The sequence below is a fragment of the Hydractinia symbiolongicarpus genome, chromosome 2, assembly GCF_029227915.1.
Source record: "Hydractinia symbiolongicarpus strain clone_291-10 chromosome 2, HSymV2.1, whole genome shotgun sequence".
Classification (NCBI taxonomy): Eukaryota; Metazoa; Cnidaria; class Hydrozoa; order Anthoathecata; family Hydractiniidae; genus Hydractinia; species Hydractinia symbiolongicarpus.
This window is the reverse complement of record NC_079876.1, coordinates 31,875,170-31,885,154: the sequence shown is the minus strand read 5'-3', so window position 1 is coordinate 31,885,154 and position 9,985 is coordinate 31,875,170. Positions and strand designations below refer to the sequence as shown.

The 9,985-nt window shown below is 48.8% G+C and overlaps 51 non-coding genes across 51 annotated transcripts; 42 read left to right on the top strand and 9 right to left on the bottom strand.

Moving 5' to 3' along the window:
* Window positions 1-38: 38 nt before the first annotated feature.
* On the top strand, window positions 39-110 carry Trnac-gca (transfer RNA cysteine (anticodon GCA)). The gene has a single exon. It is a non-coding gene; the product is annotated as a tRNA-Cys (tRNA).
* A 74-nt stretch (window positions 111-184) lies between these two features.
* Trnas-uga (transfer RNA serine (anticodon UGA)) lies at window positions 185-266 on the top strand. Its single transcript has one exon. It is a non-coding gene; the product is annotated as a tRNA-Ser (tRNA).
* An 80-nt stretch (window positions 267-346) lies between these two features.
* On the top strand, window positions 347-419 carry Trnaf-gaa (transfer RNA phenylalanine (anticodon GAA)). The gene has a single exon. It is a non-coding gene; the product is annotated as a tRNA-Phe (tRNA).
* A 137-nt stretch (window positions 420-556) lies between these two features.
* Trnag-gcc (transfer RNA glycine (anticodon GCC)) lies at window positions 557-627 on the bottom strand. The gene has a single exon. It is a non-coding gene; the product is annotated as a tRNA-Gly (tRNA).
* Window positions 628-743: 116 nt separating this feature from the next.
* On the top strand, window positions 744-816 carry Trnat-agu (transfer RNA threonine (anticodon AGU)). Its single transcript has one exon. It is a non-coding gene; the product is annotated as a tRNA-Thr (tRNA).
* A 58-nt stretch (window positions 817-874) lies between these two features.
* Trnas-aga (transfer RNA serine (anticodon AGA)) lies at window positions 875-956 on the top strand. The gene has a single exon. It is a non-coding gene; the product is annotated as a tRNA-Ser (tRNA).
* Window positions 957-1,053: 97 nt separating this feature from the next.
* On the top strand, window positions 1,054-1,125 carry Trnae-uuc (transfer RNA glutamic acid (anticodon UUC)). Its single transcript has one exon. It is a non-coding gene; the product is annotated as a tRNA-Glu (tRNA).
* A 76-nt stretch (window positions 1,126-1,201) lies between these two features.
* Window positions 1,202-1,273, top strand: Trnac-gca (transfer RNA cysteine (anticodon GCA)). The gene has a single exon. It is a non-coding gene; the product is annotated as a tRNA-Cys (tRNA).
* Window positions 1,274-1,347: 74 nt separating this feature from the next.
* Trnas-uga (transfer RNA serine (anticodon UGA)) lies at window positions 1,348-1,429 on the top strand. The gene has a single exon. It is a non-coding gene; the product is annotated as a tRNA-Ser (tRNA).
* An 80-nt stretch (window positions 1,430-1,509) lies between these two features.
* Trnaf-gaa (transfer RNA phenylalanine (anticodon GAA)) lies at window positions 1,510-1,582 on the top strand. The gene has a single exon. It is a non-coding gene; the product is annotated as a tRNA-Phe (tRNA).
* Window positions 1,583-1,718: 136 nt separating this feature from the next.
* Window positions 1,719-1,789, bottom strand: Trnag-gcc (transfer RNA glycine (anticodon GCC)). Its single transcript has one exon. It is a non-coding gene; the product is annotated as a tRNA-Gly (tRNA).
* Window positions 1,790-1,905: 116 nt separating this feature from the next.
* Window positions 1,906-1,978, top strand: Trnat-agu (transfer RNA threonine (anticodon AGU)). Its single transcript has one exon. It is a non-coding gene; the product is annotated as a tRNA-Thr (tRNA).
* A 58-nt stretch (window positions 1,979-2,036) lies between these two features.
* Trnas-aga (transfer RNA serine (anticodon AGA)) lies at window positions 2,037-2,118 on the top strand. The gene has a single exon. It is a non-coding gene; the product is annotated as a tRNA-Ser (tRNA).
* A 97-nt stretch (window positions 2,119-2,215) lies between these two features.
* Trnae-uuc (transfer RNA glutamic acid (anticodon UUC)) lies at window positions 2,216-2,287 on the top strand. The gene has a single exon. It is a non-coding gene; the product is annotated as a tRNA-Glu (tRNA).
* A 76-nt stretch (window positions 2,288-2,363) lies between these two features.
* On the top strand, window positions 2,364-2,435 carry Trnac-gca (transfer RNA cysteine (anticodon GCA)). The gene has a single exon. It is a non-coding gene; the product is annotated as a tRNA-Cys (tRNA).
* Window positions 2,436-2,880: 445 nt separating this feature from the next.
* Trnag-gcc (transfer RNA glycine (anticodon GCC)) lies at window positions 2,881-2,951 on the bottom strand. The gene has a single exon. It is a non-coding gene; the product is annotated as a tRNA-Gly (tRNA).
* A 116-nt stretch (window positions 2,952-3,067) lies between these two features.
* Trnat-agu (transfer RNA threonine (anticodon AGU)) lies at window positions 3,068-3,140 on the top strand. Its single transcript has one exon. It is a non-coding gene; the product is annotated as a tRNA-Thr (tRNA).
* Window positions 3,141-3,198: 58 nt separating this feature from the next.
* Window positions 3,199-3,280, top strand: Trnas-aga (transfer RNA serine (anticodon AGA)). Its single transcript has one exon. It is a non-coding gene; the product is annotated as a tRNA-Ser (tRNA).
* A 97-nt stretch (window positions 3,281-3,377) lies between these two features.
* On the top strand, window positions 3,378-3,449 carry Trnae-uuc (transfer RNA glutamic acid (anticodon UUC)). The gene has a single exon. It is a non-coding gene; the product is annotated as a tRNA-Glu (tRNA).
* A 76-nt stretch (window positions 3,450-3,525) lies between these two features.
* On the top strand, window positions 3,526-3,597 carry Trnac-gca (transfer RNA cysteine (anticodon GCA)). The gene has a single exon. It is a non-coding gene; the product is annotated as a tRNA-Cys (tRNA).
* Window positions 3,598-3,671: 74 nt separating this feature from the next.
* On the top strand, window positions 3,672-3,753 carry Trnas-uga (transfer RNA serine (anticodon UGA)). Its single transcript has one exon. It is a non-coding gene; the product is annotated as a tRNA-Ser (tRNA).
* Window positions 3,754-4,043: 290 nt separating this feature from the next.
* Window positions 4,044-4,114, bottom strand: Trnag-gcc (transfer RNA glycine (anticodon GCC)). Its single transcript has one exon. It is a non-coding gene; the product is annotated as a tRNA-Gly (tRNA).
* Window positions 4,115-4,230: 116 nt separating this feature from the next.
* Trnat-agu (transfer RNA threonine (anticodon AGU)) lies at window positions 4,231-4,303 on the top strand. The gene has a single exon. It is a non-coding gene; the product is annotated as a tRNA-Thr (tRNA).
* Window positions 4,304-4,361: 58 nt separating this feature from the next.
* On the top strand, window positions 4,362-4,443 carry Trnas-aga (transfer RNA serine (anticodon AGA)). Its single transcript has one exon. It is a non-coding gene; the product is annotated as a tRNA-Ser (tRNA).
* Window positions 4,444-4,540: 97 nt separating this feature from the next.
* Trnae-uuc (transfer RNA glutamic acid (anticodon UUC)) lies at window positions 4,541-4,612 on the top strand. Its single transcript has one exon. It is a non-coding gene; the product is annotated as a tRNA-Glu (tRNA).
* Window positions 4,613-4,688: 76 nt separating this feature from the next.
* Window positions 4,689-4,760, top strand: Trnac-gca (transfer RNA cysteine (anticodon GCA)). Its single transcript has one exon. It is a non-coding gene; the product is annotated as a tRNA-Cys (tRNA).
* Window positions 4,761-4,996: 236 nt separating this feature from the next.
* Window positions 4,997-5,069, top strand: Trnaf-gaa (transfer RNA phenylalanine (anticodon GAA)). Its single transcript has one exon. It is a non-coding gene; the product is annotated as a tRNA-Phe (tRNA).
* A 137-nt stretch (window positions 5,070-5,206) lies between these two features.
* On the bottom strand, window positions 5,207-5,277 carry Trnag-gcc (transfer RNA glycine (anticodon GCC)). The gene has a single exon. It is a non-coding gene; the product is annotated as a tRNA-Gly (tRNA).
* Window positions 5,278-5,393: 116 nt separating this feature from the next.
* Window positions 5,394-5,466, top strand: Trnat-agu (transfer RNA threonine (anticodon AGU)). The gene has a single exon. It is a non-coding gene; the product is annotated as a tRNA-Thr (tRNA).
* Window positions 5,467-5,524: 58 nt separating this feature from the next.
* On the top strand, window positions 5,525-5,606 carry Trnas-aga (transfer RNA serine (anticodon AGA)). The gene has a single exon. It is a non-coding gene; the product is annotated as a tRNA-Ser (tRNA).
* A 97-nt stretch (window positions 5,607-5,703) lies between these two features.
* Trnae-uuc (transfer RNA glutamic acid (anticodon UUC)) lies at window positions 5,704-5,775 on the top strand. Its single transcript has one exon. It is a non-coding gene; the product is annotated as a tRNA-Glu (tRNA).
* A 222-nt stretch (window positions 5,776-5,997) lies between these two features.
* Window positions 5,998-6,079, top strand: Trnas-uga (transfer RNA serine (anticodon UGA)). Its single transcript has one exon. It is a non-coding gene; the product is annotated as a tRNA-Ser (tRNA).
* A 290-nt stretch (window positions 6,080-6,369) lies between these two features.
* Trnag-gcc (transfer RNA glycine (anticodon GCC)) lies at window positions 6,370-6,440 on the bottom strand. The gene has a single exon. It is a non-coding gene; the product is annotated as a tRNA-Gly (tRNA).
* A 116-nt stretch (window positions 6,441-6,556) lies between these two features.
* Trnat-agu (transfer RNA threonine (anticodon AGU)) lies at window positions 6,557-6,629 on the top strand. Its single transcript has one exon. It is a non-coding gene; the product is annotated as a tRNA-Thr (tRNA).
* A 58-nt stretch (window positions 6,630-6,687) lies between these two features.
* On the top strand, window positions 6,688-6,769 carry Trnas-aga (transfer RNA serine (anticodon AGA)). The gene has a single exon. It is a non-coding gene; the product is annotated as a tRNA-Ser (tRNA).
* A 97-nt stretch (window positions 6,770-6,866) lies between these two features.
* On the top strand, window positions 6,867-6,938 carry Trnae-uuc (transfer RNA glutamic acid (anticodon UUC)). The gene has a single exon. It is a non-coding gene; the product is annotated as a tRNA-Glu (tRNA).
* Window positions 6,939-7,014: 76 nt separating this feature from the next.
* Window positions 7,015-7,086, top strand: Trnac-gca (transfer RNA cysteine (anticodon GCA)). Its single transcript has one exon. It is a non-coding gene; the product is annotated as a tRNA-Cys (tRNA).
* Window positions 7,087-7,322: 236 nt separating this feature from the next.
* Trnaf-gaa (transfer RNA phenylalanine (anticodon GAA)) lies at window positions 7,323-7,395 on the top strand. Its single transcript has one exon. It is a non-coding gene; the product is annotated as a tRNA-Phe (tRNA).
* A 137-nt stretch (window positions 7,396-7,532) lies between these two features.
* Trnag-gcc (transfer RNA glycine (anticodon GCC)) lies at window positions 7,533-7,603 on the bottom strand. Its single transcript has one exon. It is a non-coding gene; the product is annotated as a tRNA-Gly (tRNA).
* A 116-nt stretch (window positions 7,604-7,719) lies between these two features.
* Window positions 7,720-7,792, top strand: Trnat-agu (transfer RNA threonine (anticodon AGU)). Its single transcript has one exon. It is a non-coding gene; the product is annotated as a tRNA-Thr (tRNA).
* Window positions 7,793-7,850: 58 nt separating this feature from the next.
* Trnas-aga (transfer RNA serine (anticodon AGA)) lies at window positions 7,851-7,932 on the top strand. Its single transcript has one exon. It is a non-coding gene; the product is annotated as a tRNA-Ser (tRNA).
* A 97-nt stretch (window positions 7,933-8,029) lies between these two features.
* Trnae-uuc (transfer RNA glutamic acid (anticodon UUC)) lies at window positions 8,030-8,101 on the top strand. The gene has a single exon. It is a non-coding gene; the product is annotated as a tRNA-Glu (tRNA).
* A 222-nt stretch (window positions 8,102-8,323) lies between these two features.
* Window positions 8,324-8,405, top strand: Trnas-uga (transfer RNA serine (anticodon UGA)). Its single transcript has one exon. It is a non-coding gene; the product is annotated as a tRNA-Ser (tRNA).
* A 290-nt stretch (window positions 8,406-8,695) lies between these two features.
* Trnag-gcc (transfer RNA glycine (anticodon GCC)) lies at window positions 8,696-8,766 on the bottom strand. Its single transcript has one exon. It is a non-coding gene; the product is annotated as a tRNA-Gly (tRNA).
* A 116-nt stretch (window positions 8,767-8,882) lies between these two features.
* Trnat-agu (transfer RNA threonine (anticodon AGU)) lies at window positions 8,883-8,955 on the top strand. Its single transcript has one exon. It is a non-coding gene; the product is annotated as a tRNA-Thr (tRNA).
* A 58-nt stretch (window positions 8,956-9,013) lies between these two features.
* On the top strand, window positions 9,014-9,095 carry Trnas-aga (transfer RNA serine (anticodon AGA)). The gene has a single exon. It is a non-coding gene; the product is annotated as a tRNA-Ser (tRNA).
* A 97-nt stretch (window positions 9,096-9,192) lies between these two features.
* Trnae-uuc (transfer RNA glutamic acid (anticodon UUC)) lies at window positions 9,193-9,264 on the top strand. The gene has a single exon. It is a non-coding gene; the product is annotated as a tRNA-Glu (tRNA).
* A 76-nt stretch (window positions 9,265-9,340) lies between these two features.
* Window positions 9,341-9,412, top strand: Trnac-gca (transfer RNA cysteine (anticodon GCA)). Its single transcript has one exon. It is a non-coding gene; the product is annotated as a tRNA-Cys (tRNA).
* Window positions 9,413-9,486: 74 nt separating this feature from the next.
* On the top strand, window positions 9,487-9,568 carry Trnas-uga (transfer RNA serine (anticodon UGA)). Its single transcript has one exon. It is a non-coding gene; the product is annotated as a tRNA-Ser (tRNA).
* Window positions 9,569-9,648: 80 nt separating this feature from the next.
* Window positions 9,649-9,721, top strand: Trnaf-gaa (transfer RNA phenylalanine (anticodon GAA)). Its single transcript has one exon. It is a non-coding gene; the product is annotated as a tRNA-Phe (tRNA).
* Window positions 9,722-9,858: 137 nt separating this feature from the next.
* Window positions 9,859-9,929, bottom strand: Trnag-gcc (transfer RNA glycine (anticodon GCC)). The gene has a single exon. It is a non-coding gene; the product is annotated as a tRNA-Gly (tRNA).
* Window positions 9,930-9,985: the final 56 nt, after the last annotated feature.

Below are 9,985 nucleotides of genomic sequence, written 5' to 3'. Positions count from 1 at the left end.
GATGTTATATACCCTGTGCGTGGATTCCGTCCTTGGCTGGGGATATAGCTCAGTGGTAGAGCATTCGACTGCAGATCGAGAGGTCCCTGGTTCAAACCCGGGTGTCCCCTACTAGTTGGCTTTTTGTCCTCTTCGGCACCTGAGTGGTGAGCTGGTGAATTATTCTGGTTACCCAGCAATTTCTGCTGCGATGGCCGAGTGGTTAAGGCGTTAGACTTGAAATCTAATGGGATCTTCCCGCGTAGGTTCGAACCCTACTCGCAGCGAATCTTCAAACATTCTTTTTGATCTGGTCAAGTGTCTATCACAACGTACAGACCTTTGCCATGTGATAGAATTGATCATGGCCGAGATAGCTCAGTTGGGAGAGCGTCAGACTGAAGATCTGAAGGTCCCTGGTTCAATCCCGGGTCTCGGCATTTTATCACTGCCCAGCAGGGCGGTTTGAGGTGGTGAATGCAAGCAGCCGTAGCACTTTTCCTCAGCTATGTTTTTTTATTTATTTTCCTTCCTTTCTTTTTTACGGAGGGTATTTTCTGGTGTAGGTAAAACACGATGCATTGGCGGGGAATCGAACCCCGGTCTCCCGCGTGGCAGGCGAGAATTCTACCACTGAACCACCAATGCGTTACTACTCATTTCCAAAATTTCCGAGTGACAGTGTATCACGTCCCGGTGTGTTAGTAGCCTTAACGGCATTTCAGACGTGTGATATTGAGATTTTCAAAATCTCCCAACAGGCAGGCGCTGTGGCTTAGCGGTTAAAGCGCCTGTCTAGTAAACAGGAGATCCCCGGTTCAAATCCGGGCAGTGCCTTTAGCAGTAATTTTGTGCTTTCTGGTCGGCCTTGTGGCAATGGCCAGCGGTTTGTCAGGCTGCGATGGCCGAGTGGTTAAGGCGTTTGACTAGAAATCAAATGGGATCTTCCCGCGTAGGTTCGAATCCTACTCGCAGCGGACGCAAAAAGGTGTTTTTGACACGAACAGAAAGACAGAGCTAGTTCAAATTGTCAGAAAAAGCATGACATCTAAATTACTTAGTGGTGCGAATGTGTCCCGCATGGTCTAGTGGTTAGGATTTCTGGTTTTCACCCAGGCGGCCCGGGTTCGATTCCCGGTGCGGGAAGTGTACATTTTTTAAGTTAAGTTGCTCTCTCACGCGTTGATGTTATATACCCTGTGCGTGGATTCCGTCCTTGGCTGGGGATATAGCTCAGTGGTAGAGCATTCGACTGCAGATCGAGAGGTCCCTGGTTCAAACCCGGGTGTCCCCTACTAGTTGGCTTTTTGTCCTCTTCGGCACCTGAGTGGTGAGCTGGTGAATTATTCTGGTTACCCAGCAATTTCTGCTGCGATGGCCGAGTGGTTAAGGCGTTAGACTTGAAATCTAATGGGATCTTCCCGCGTAGGTTCGAACCCTACTCGCAGCGAATCTTCAAACATTCTTTTTGATCTGGTCAAGTGTCTATCACAACGTACAGACCTTTGCCATGTGATAGAATTGATCATGGCCGAGATAGCTCAGTTGGGAGAGCGTCAGACTGAAGATCTGAAGGTCCCTGGTTCAATCCCGGGTCTCGGCATTTTATCACTGCCCAGCAGGGCGGTTTGAGGTGGTGAATGCAAGCAGCCGTAGCACTTTTCCTCAGCTATGTTTTTTTATTTATTTACCTTCCTTTCTTTTTTACGGAGGGTATTTCTGGTGTAGGTAAAAAACGATGCATTGGCGGGGAATCGAACCCCGGTCTCCCGCGTGGCAGGCGAGAATTCTACCACTGAACCACCAATGCGTTACTACTCATTTCCAAAATTTCCGAGTGACAGTGTATCACGTCCCGGTGTGTTAGTAGCCTTAACGGCATTTCAGACGTGTGATATTGAGATTTTCAAAATCTCCCAACAGGCAGGCGCTGTGGCTTAGCGGTTAAAGCGCCTGTCTAGTAAACAGGAGATCCCCGGTTCAAATCCGGGCAGTGCCTTTAGCAGTAATGTTGTGCTTTCTGGTCGGCCTTGTGGCAATGGCCAGCGGTTTGTCAGGCTGCGATGGCCGAGTGGTTAAGGCGTTTGACTAGAAATCAAATGGGATCTTCCCGCGTAGGTTCGAATCCTACTCGCAGCGGACGCAAAAAGGTGTTTTTGACACGAACAGAAAGACAGAGCTAGTTCAAATTGTCAGAAAAAGCATGACATCTAAATTACTTAGTGGTGCGAACGTGTCCCGCATGGTCTAGTGGTTAGGATTTCTGGTTTTCACCCAGGCGGCCCGGGTTCGATTCCCGGTGCGGGAAGTGTACATTTTTTAAGTTAAGTTGCTCTCTCACGCGTTGATGTTATATACCCTGTGCGTGGATTCCGTCCTTGGCTGGGGATATAGCTCAGTGGTAGAGCATTCGACTGCAGATCGAGAGGTCCCTGGTTCAAACCCGGGTGTCCCCTACTAGTTGGCTTTTTGTCCTCTTCGGCACCTGAGTGGTGAGCTGGTGAATTATTCTGGTTACCCAGCAATTTCTGCTGCGATGGCCGAGTGGTTAAGGTGTTAGACTTGAAATCTAATGGGATCTTCCCGCGTAGGTTCGAACCCTACTCGCAGCGAATCTTCAAACATTCTTTTTGATCTGGTCAAGTGTCTATCACAACGTACAGACCTTTGCCATGTGATAGAATTGATCATGGCCGAGATAGCTCAGTTGGGAGAGCGTCAGACTGAAGATCTGAAGGTCCCTGGTTCAATCCCGGCTCTCGGCATTTTATCACTGCCCAGCAGGGCGGTTTGGGGTGGTGAATGCAAGCAGCCGTAGCACTTTTCCTCAGCTATGTTTTTTTATTTATTTTCCTTCCTTTCTTTTTACGGAGGGTATTTTCTGGTGTAGGTAAAACACGATGCATTGGCGGGGAATCGAACCCCGGTCTCTCGCGTGGCAGGCGAGAATTCTACCACTGAACCACCAATGCGTTACTACTCATTTCCAAAATTTCCGAGTGACAGTGTATCACGTCCCGGTGTGTTAGTAGCCTTAACGGCATTTCAGACGTGTGATATTGAGATTTTCAAAATCTCCCAACAGGCAGGCGCTGTGGCTTAGCGGTTAAAGCGCCTGTCTAGTAAACAGGAGATCCCCGGTTCAAATCCGGGCAGTGCCTTTAGCAGTAATGTTGTGCTTTCTGGTCGGCCTTGTGGCAATGGCCAGCGGTTTGTCAGGCTGCGATGGCCGAGTGGTTAAGGCGTTTGACTAGAAATCAAATGGGATCTTCCCGCGTAGGTTCGAATCCTACTCGCAGCGGACGCAAAAAGGTGTTTTTGACACGAACAGAAAGACAGAGCTAGTTCAAATTGTCAGAAAAAGCATGACATCTAAATTACTTAGTGGTGCGAATGTGTCCCGCATGGTCTAGTGGTTAGGATTTCTGGTTTTCACCCAGGCGGCCCGGGTTCGATTCCCGGTGCGGGAAGTGTACATTTTTTAAGTTAAGTTGCTCTCTCACGCGTTGATGTTATATACCCTGTGCGTGGATTCCGTCCTTGGCTGGGGATATAGCTCAGTGGTAGAGCATTCGACTGCAGATCGAGAGGTCCCTGGTTCAAACCCGGGTGTCCCCTACTAGTTGGCTTTTTGTCCTCTTCGGCACCTGAGTGGTGAGCTGGTGAATTATTCTGGTTACCCAGCAATTTCTGCTGCGATGGCCGAGTGGTTAAGGCGTTAGACTTGAAATCTAATGGGATCTTCCCGCGTAGGTTCGAACCCTACTCGCAGCGAATCTTCAAACATTCTTTTTGATCTGGTCAAGTGTCTATCACAACGTACAGACCTTTGCCATGTGATAGAATTGATCATGGCCGAGATAGCTCAGTTGGGAGAGCGTCAGACTGAAGATCTGAAGGTCCCTGGTTAAATCCCGGGTCTCGGCATTTTATCACTGCCCAGCAGGGCGGTTTGAGGTGGTGAATGCAAGCAGCCGTAGCACTTTTCCTCAGCTATGTTTTTTTATTTATTTTCCTTCCTTTCTTTTTTACGGAGGGTATTTTCTGGTGTAGGTAAAACACGATGCATTGGCGGGGAATCGAACCCCGGTCTCCCGCGTGGCAGGCGAGAATTCTACCACTGAACCACCAATGCGTTACTACTCATTTCCAAAATTTCCGAGTGACAGTGTATCACGTCCCGGTGTGTTAGTAGCCTTAACGGCATTTCAGACGTGTGATATTGAGATTTTCAAAATCTCCCAACAGGCAGGCGCTGTGGCTTAGCGGTTAAAGCGCCTGTCTAGTAAACAGGAGATCCCCGGTTCAAATCCGGGCAGTGCCTTTAGCAGTAATGTTGTGCTTTCTGGTCGGCCTTGTGGCAATGGCCAGCGGTTTGTCAGGCTGCGATGGCCGAGTGGTTAAGGCGTTTGACTAGAAATCAAATGGGATCTTCCCGCGTAGGTTCGAATCCTACTCGCAGCGGACGCAAAAAGGTGTTTTTGACACGAACAGAAAGACAGAGCTAGTTCAAATTGTCAGAAAAAGCATGACATCTAAATTACTTAGTGGTGCGAATGTGTCCCGCATGGTCTAGTGGTTAGGATTTCTGGTTTTCACCCAGGCGGCCCGGGTTCGATTCCCGGTGCGGGAAGTGTACATTTTTCAAGGTAAGTTGCTCTCTCACGCGTTGATGTTATATACCCTGTGCGTGGATTCCGTCCTTGGCTGGGGATATAGCTCAGTGGTAGAGCATTCGACTGCAGATCGAGAGGTCCCTGGTTCAAACCCGGGTGTCCCCTACTAGTTGGCTTTTTGTCCTCTTCGGCACCTGAGTGGTGAGCTGGTGAATTATTCTGGTTACCCAGCAATTTCTGCTGCGATGGCCGAGTGGTTAAGGCGTTAGACTTGAAATCTAATGGGATCTTCCCGCGTAGGTTCGAACCCTACTCGCAGTGAATCTTCAAACATTCTTTTTGATCTGGTCAAGTGTCTATCACAACGTACAGACCTTTGCCATGTGATAGAATTGATCATGGCCGAGATAGCTCAGTTGGGAGAGCGTCAGACTGAAGATCTGAAGGTCCCTGGTTCAATCCCGGGTCTCGGCATTTTATCACTGCCCAGCAGGGCGGTTTGAGGTGGTGAATGCAAGCAGCCGTAGCACTTTTCCTCAGCTATGTTTTTTTATTTATTTTCCTTCCTTTCTTTTTTACGGAGGGTATTTTCTGGTGTAGGTAAAACACGATGCATTGGCGGGGAATCGAACCCCGGTCTCCCGCGTGGCAGGCGAGAATTCTACCACTGAACCACCAATGCGTTACTACTCATTTCCAAAATTTCCGAGTGACAGTGTATCACGTCCCGGTGTGTTAGTAGCCTTAACGGCATTTCAGACGTGTGATATTGAGATTTTCAAAATCTCCCAACAGGCAGGCGCTGTGGCTTAGCGGTTAAAGCGCCTGTCTAGTAAACAGGAGATCCCCGGTTCAAATCCGGGCAGTGCCTTTAGCAGTAATGTTGTGCTTTCTGGTCGGCCTTGTGGCAATGGCCAGCGGTTTGTCAGGCTGCGATGGCCGAGTGGTTAAGGCGTTTGACTAGAAATCAAATGGGATCTTCCCGCGTAGGTTCGAATCCTACTCGCAGCGGACGCAAAAAGGTGTTTTTGACACGAACAGAAAGACAGAGCTAGTTCAAATTGTCAGAAAAAGCATGACATCTAAATTACTTAGTGGTGCGAATGTGTCCCGCATGGTCTAGTGGTTAGGATTTCTGGTTTTCACCCAGGCGGCCCGGGTTCGATTCCCGGTGCGGGAAGTGTACATTTTTTAAGTTAAGTTGCTCTCTCACGCGTTGATGTTATATACCCTGTGCGTGGATTCCGTCCTTGGCTGGGGATATAGCTCAGTGGTAGAGCATTCGACTGCAGATCGAGAGGTCCCTGGTTCAAACCCGGGTGTCCTCTACTAGTTGGCTTTTTGTCCTCTTCGGCACCTGAGTGGTGAGCTGGTGAATTATTCTGGTTACCCAGCAATTTCTGCTGCGATGGCCGAGTGGTTAAGGCGTTAGACTTGAAATCTAATGGGATCTTCCCGCGTAGGTTCGAACCCTACTCGCAGCGAATCTTCAAACATTCTTTTTGATCTGGTCAAGTGTCTATCACAACGTACAGACCTTTGCCATGTGATAGAATTGATCATGGCCGAGATAGCTCAGTTGGGAGAGCGTCAGACTGAAGATCTGAAGGTCCCTGGTTCAATCCCGGCTCTCGGCATTTTATCACTGCCCAGCAGGGCGGTTTGAGGTGGTGAATGCAAGCAGCCGTAGCACTTTTCCTCAGCTATGTTTTTTTATTTATTTTCCTTCCTTTCTTTTTTACGGAGGGTATTTTCTGGTGTAGGTAAAACACGATGCATTGGCGGGGAATCGAACCCCGGTCTCCCGCGTGGCAGGCGAGAATTCTACCACTGAACCACCAATGCGTTACTACTCATTTCCAAAATTTCCGAGTGACAGTGTATCACGTCCCGGTGTGTTAGTAGCCTTAACGGCATTTCAGACGTGTGATATTGAGATTTTCAAAATCTCCCAACAGGCAGGCGCTGTGGCTTAGCGGTTAAAGCGCCTGTCTAGTAAACAGGAGATCCCCGGTTCAAATCCGGGCAGTGCCTTTAGCAGTAATGTTGTGCTTTCTGGTCGGCCTTGTGGCAATGGCCAGCGGTTTGTCAGGCTGCGATGGCCGAGTGGTTAAGGCGTTTGACTAGAAATCAAATGGGATCTTCCCGCGTAGGTTCGAATCCTACTCGCAGCGGACGCAAAAAGGTGTTTTTGACACGAACAGAAAAACAGAGCTAGTTCAAATTGTCAGAAAAAGCATGACATCTAAATTACTTAGTGGTGCGAATGTGTCCCGCATGGTCTAGTGGTTAGGATTTCTGGTTTTCACCCAGGCGGCCCGGGTTCGATTCCCGGTGCGGGAAGTGTACATTTTTTAAGTTAAGTTGCTCTCTCACGCGTTGATGTTATATACCCTGTGCGTGGATTCCGTCCTTGGCTGGGGATATAGCTCAGTGGTAGAGCATTCGACTGCAGATCGAGAGGTCCCTGGTTCAAACCCGGGTGTCCCCTACTAGTTGGCTTTTTGTCCTCTTCGGCACCTGAGTGGTGAGCTGGTGAATTATTCTGGTTACCCAGCAATTTCTGCTGCGATGGCCGAGTGGTTAAGGCGTTAGACTTGAAATGTAATGGGATCTTCCCGCGTAGGTTCGAACCCTACTCGCAGCGAATCTTCAAACATTCTTTTTGATCTGGTCAAGTGTCTATCACAACGTACAGACCTTTGCCATGTGATAGAATTGATCATGGCCGAGATAGCTCAGTTGGGAGAGCGTCAGACTGAAGATCTGAAGGTCCCTGGTTCAATCCCGGGTCTCGGCATTTTATCACTGCCCAGCAAGGCGGTTTGAGGTGGTGAATGCAAGCAGCCGTAGCACTTTTCCTCAGCTATGTTTTTTTATTTATTTTCCTTCCTTTCTTTTTTACGGAGGGTATTTTCTGGTGTAGGTAAAACACGATGCATTGGCGGGGAATCGAACCCCGGTCTCCCGCGTGGCAGGCGAGAATTCTACCACTGAACCACCAATGCGTTACTACTCATTTCCAAAATTTTTGAGTGACAGTGTATCACGTCCCGGTGTGTTAGTAGCCTTAACGGCATTTCAGACGTGTGATATTGAGATTTTCAAAATCTCCCAACAGGCAGGCGCTGTGGCTTAGCGGTTAAAGCGCCTGTCTAGTAAACAGGAGATCCCCGGTTCAAATCCGGGCAGTGCCTTTAGCAGTAATGTTGTGCTTTCTGGTCGGCCTTGTGGCAATGGCCAGCGGTTTGTCAGGCTGCGATGGCCGAGTGGTTAAGGCGTTTGACTAGAAATCAAATGGGATCTTCCCGCGTAGGTTCGAATCCTACTCGCAGCGGACGCAAAAAGGTGTTTTTGACACGAACAGAAAGACAGAGCTAGTTCAAATTGTCAGAAAAAGCATGACATCTAAATTACTTAGTGGTGCGAATGTGTCCCGCATGGTCTAGTGGTTAGGATTTCTGGTTTTCACCCAGGCGGCCCGGGTTCGATTCCCGGTGCGGGAAGTGTACATTTTTTAAGTTAAGTTGCTCTCTCACGCGTTGATGTTATATACCCTGTGCGTGGATTCCGTCCTTGGCTGGGGATATAGCTCAGTGGTAGAGCATTCGACTGCAGATCGAGAGGTCCCTGGTTCAAACCCGGGTGTCCTCTACTAGTTGGCTTTTTGTCCTCTTCGGCACCTGAGTGGTGAGCTGGTGAATTATTCTGGTTACCCAGCAATTTCTGCTGCGATGGCCGAGTGGTTAAGGCGTTAGACTTGAAATCTAATGGGATCTTCCCGCGTAGGTTCGAACCCTACTCGCAGCGAATCTTCAAACATTCTTTTTGATCTGGTCAAGTGTCTATCACAACGTACAGACCTTTGCCATGTGATAGAATTGATCATGGCCGAGATAGCTCAGTTGGGAGAGCGTCAGACTGAAGATCTGAAGGTCCCTGGTTCAATCCCGGCTCTCGGCATTTTATCACTGCCCAGCAGGGCGGTTTGAGGTGGTGAATGCAAGCAGCCGTAGCACTTTTCCTCAGCTATGTTTTTTTATTTATTTTCCTTCCTTTCTTTTTTACGGAGGGTATTTTCTGGTGTAGGTAAAACACGATGCATTGGCGGGGAATCGAACCCCGGTCTCCCGCGTGGCAGGCGAGAATTCTACCACTGAACCACCAATGCGTTACTACTCATTTCCAAAATTTCCGAGTGACAGTGTATCACGTCCCGGTGTGTTAGTAGCCTTAACGGCATTTCAGACGTGTGATATTGAGATTTTCAAAATCTCCCAACAGGCAGGCGCTGTGGCTTAGCGGTTAAAGCGCCTGTCTAGTAAACAGGAGATCCCCGGTTCAAATCCGGGCAGTGCCTTTAGCAGTAATTTTGTGCTTTCTGGTCGGCCTTGTGGCAATGGCAAGCGGTTTGTCAGGCTGCGATGGCCGAGTGGTTAAGGCGTTTGACTAGAAATCAAATGGGATCTTCCCGCGTAGGTTCGAATCCTACTCGCAGCGGACGCAAAAAGGTGTTTTTGACACGAACAGAAAAACAGAGCTAGTTCAAATTGTCAGAAAAAGCATGACATCTAAATTACTTAGTGGTGCGAATGTGTCCCGCATGGTCTAGTGGTTAGGATTTCTGGTTTTCACCCAGGCGGCCCGGGTTCGATTCCCGGTGCGGGAAGTGTACATTTTTTAAGTTAAGTTGCTCTCTCACGCGTTGATGTTATATACCCTGTGCGTGGATTCCGTCCTTGGCTGGGGATATAGCTCAGTGGTAGAGCATTCGACTGCAGATCGAGAGGTCCCTGGTTCAAACCCGGGTGTCCCCTACTAGTTGGCTTTTTGTCCTCTTCGGCACCTGAGTGGTGAGCTGGTGAATTATTCTGGTTACCCAGCAATTTCTGCTGCGATGGCCGAGTGGTTAAGGCGTTAGACTTGAAATCTAATGGGATCTTCCCGCGTAGGTTCGAACCCTACTCGCAGCGAATCTTCAAACATTCTTTTTGATCTGGTCAAGTGTCTATCACAACGTACAGACCTTTGCCATGTGATAGAATTGATCATGGCCGAGATAGCTCAGTTGGGAGAGCGTCAGACTGAAGATCTGAAGGTCCCTGGTTCAATCCCGGGTCTCGGCATTTTATCACTGCCCAGCAAGGCGGTTTGAGGTGGTGAATGCAAGCAGCCGTAGCACTTTTCCTCAGCTATGTTTTTTTATTTATTTTCCTTCCTTTCTTTTTTACGGAGGGTATTTTCTGGTGTAGGTAAAACACGATGCATTGGCGGGGAATCGAACCCCGGTCTCCCGCGTGGCAGGCGAGAATTCTACCACTGAACCACCAATGCGTTACTACTCATTTCCAAAATTTCCGAGTGACAGTGTATCACGTCCCGGTGTGTTA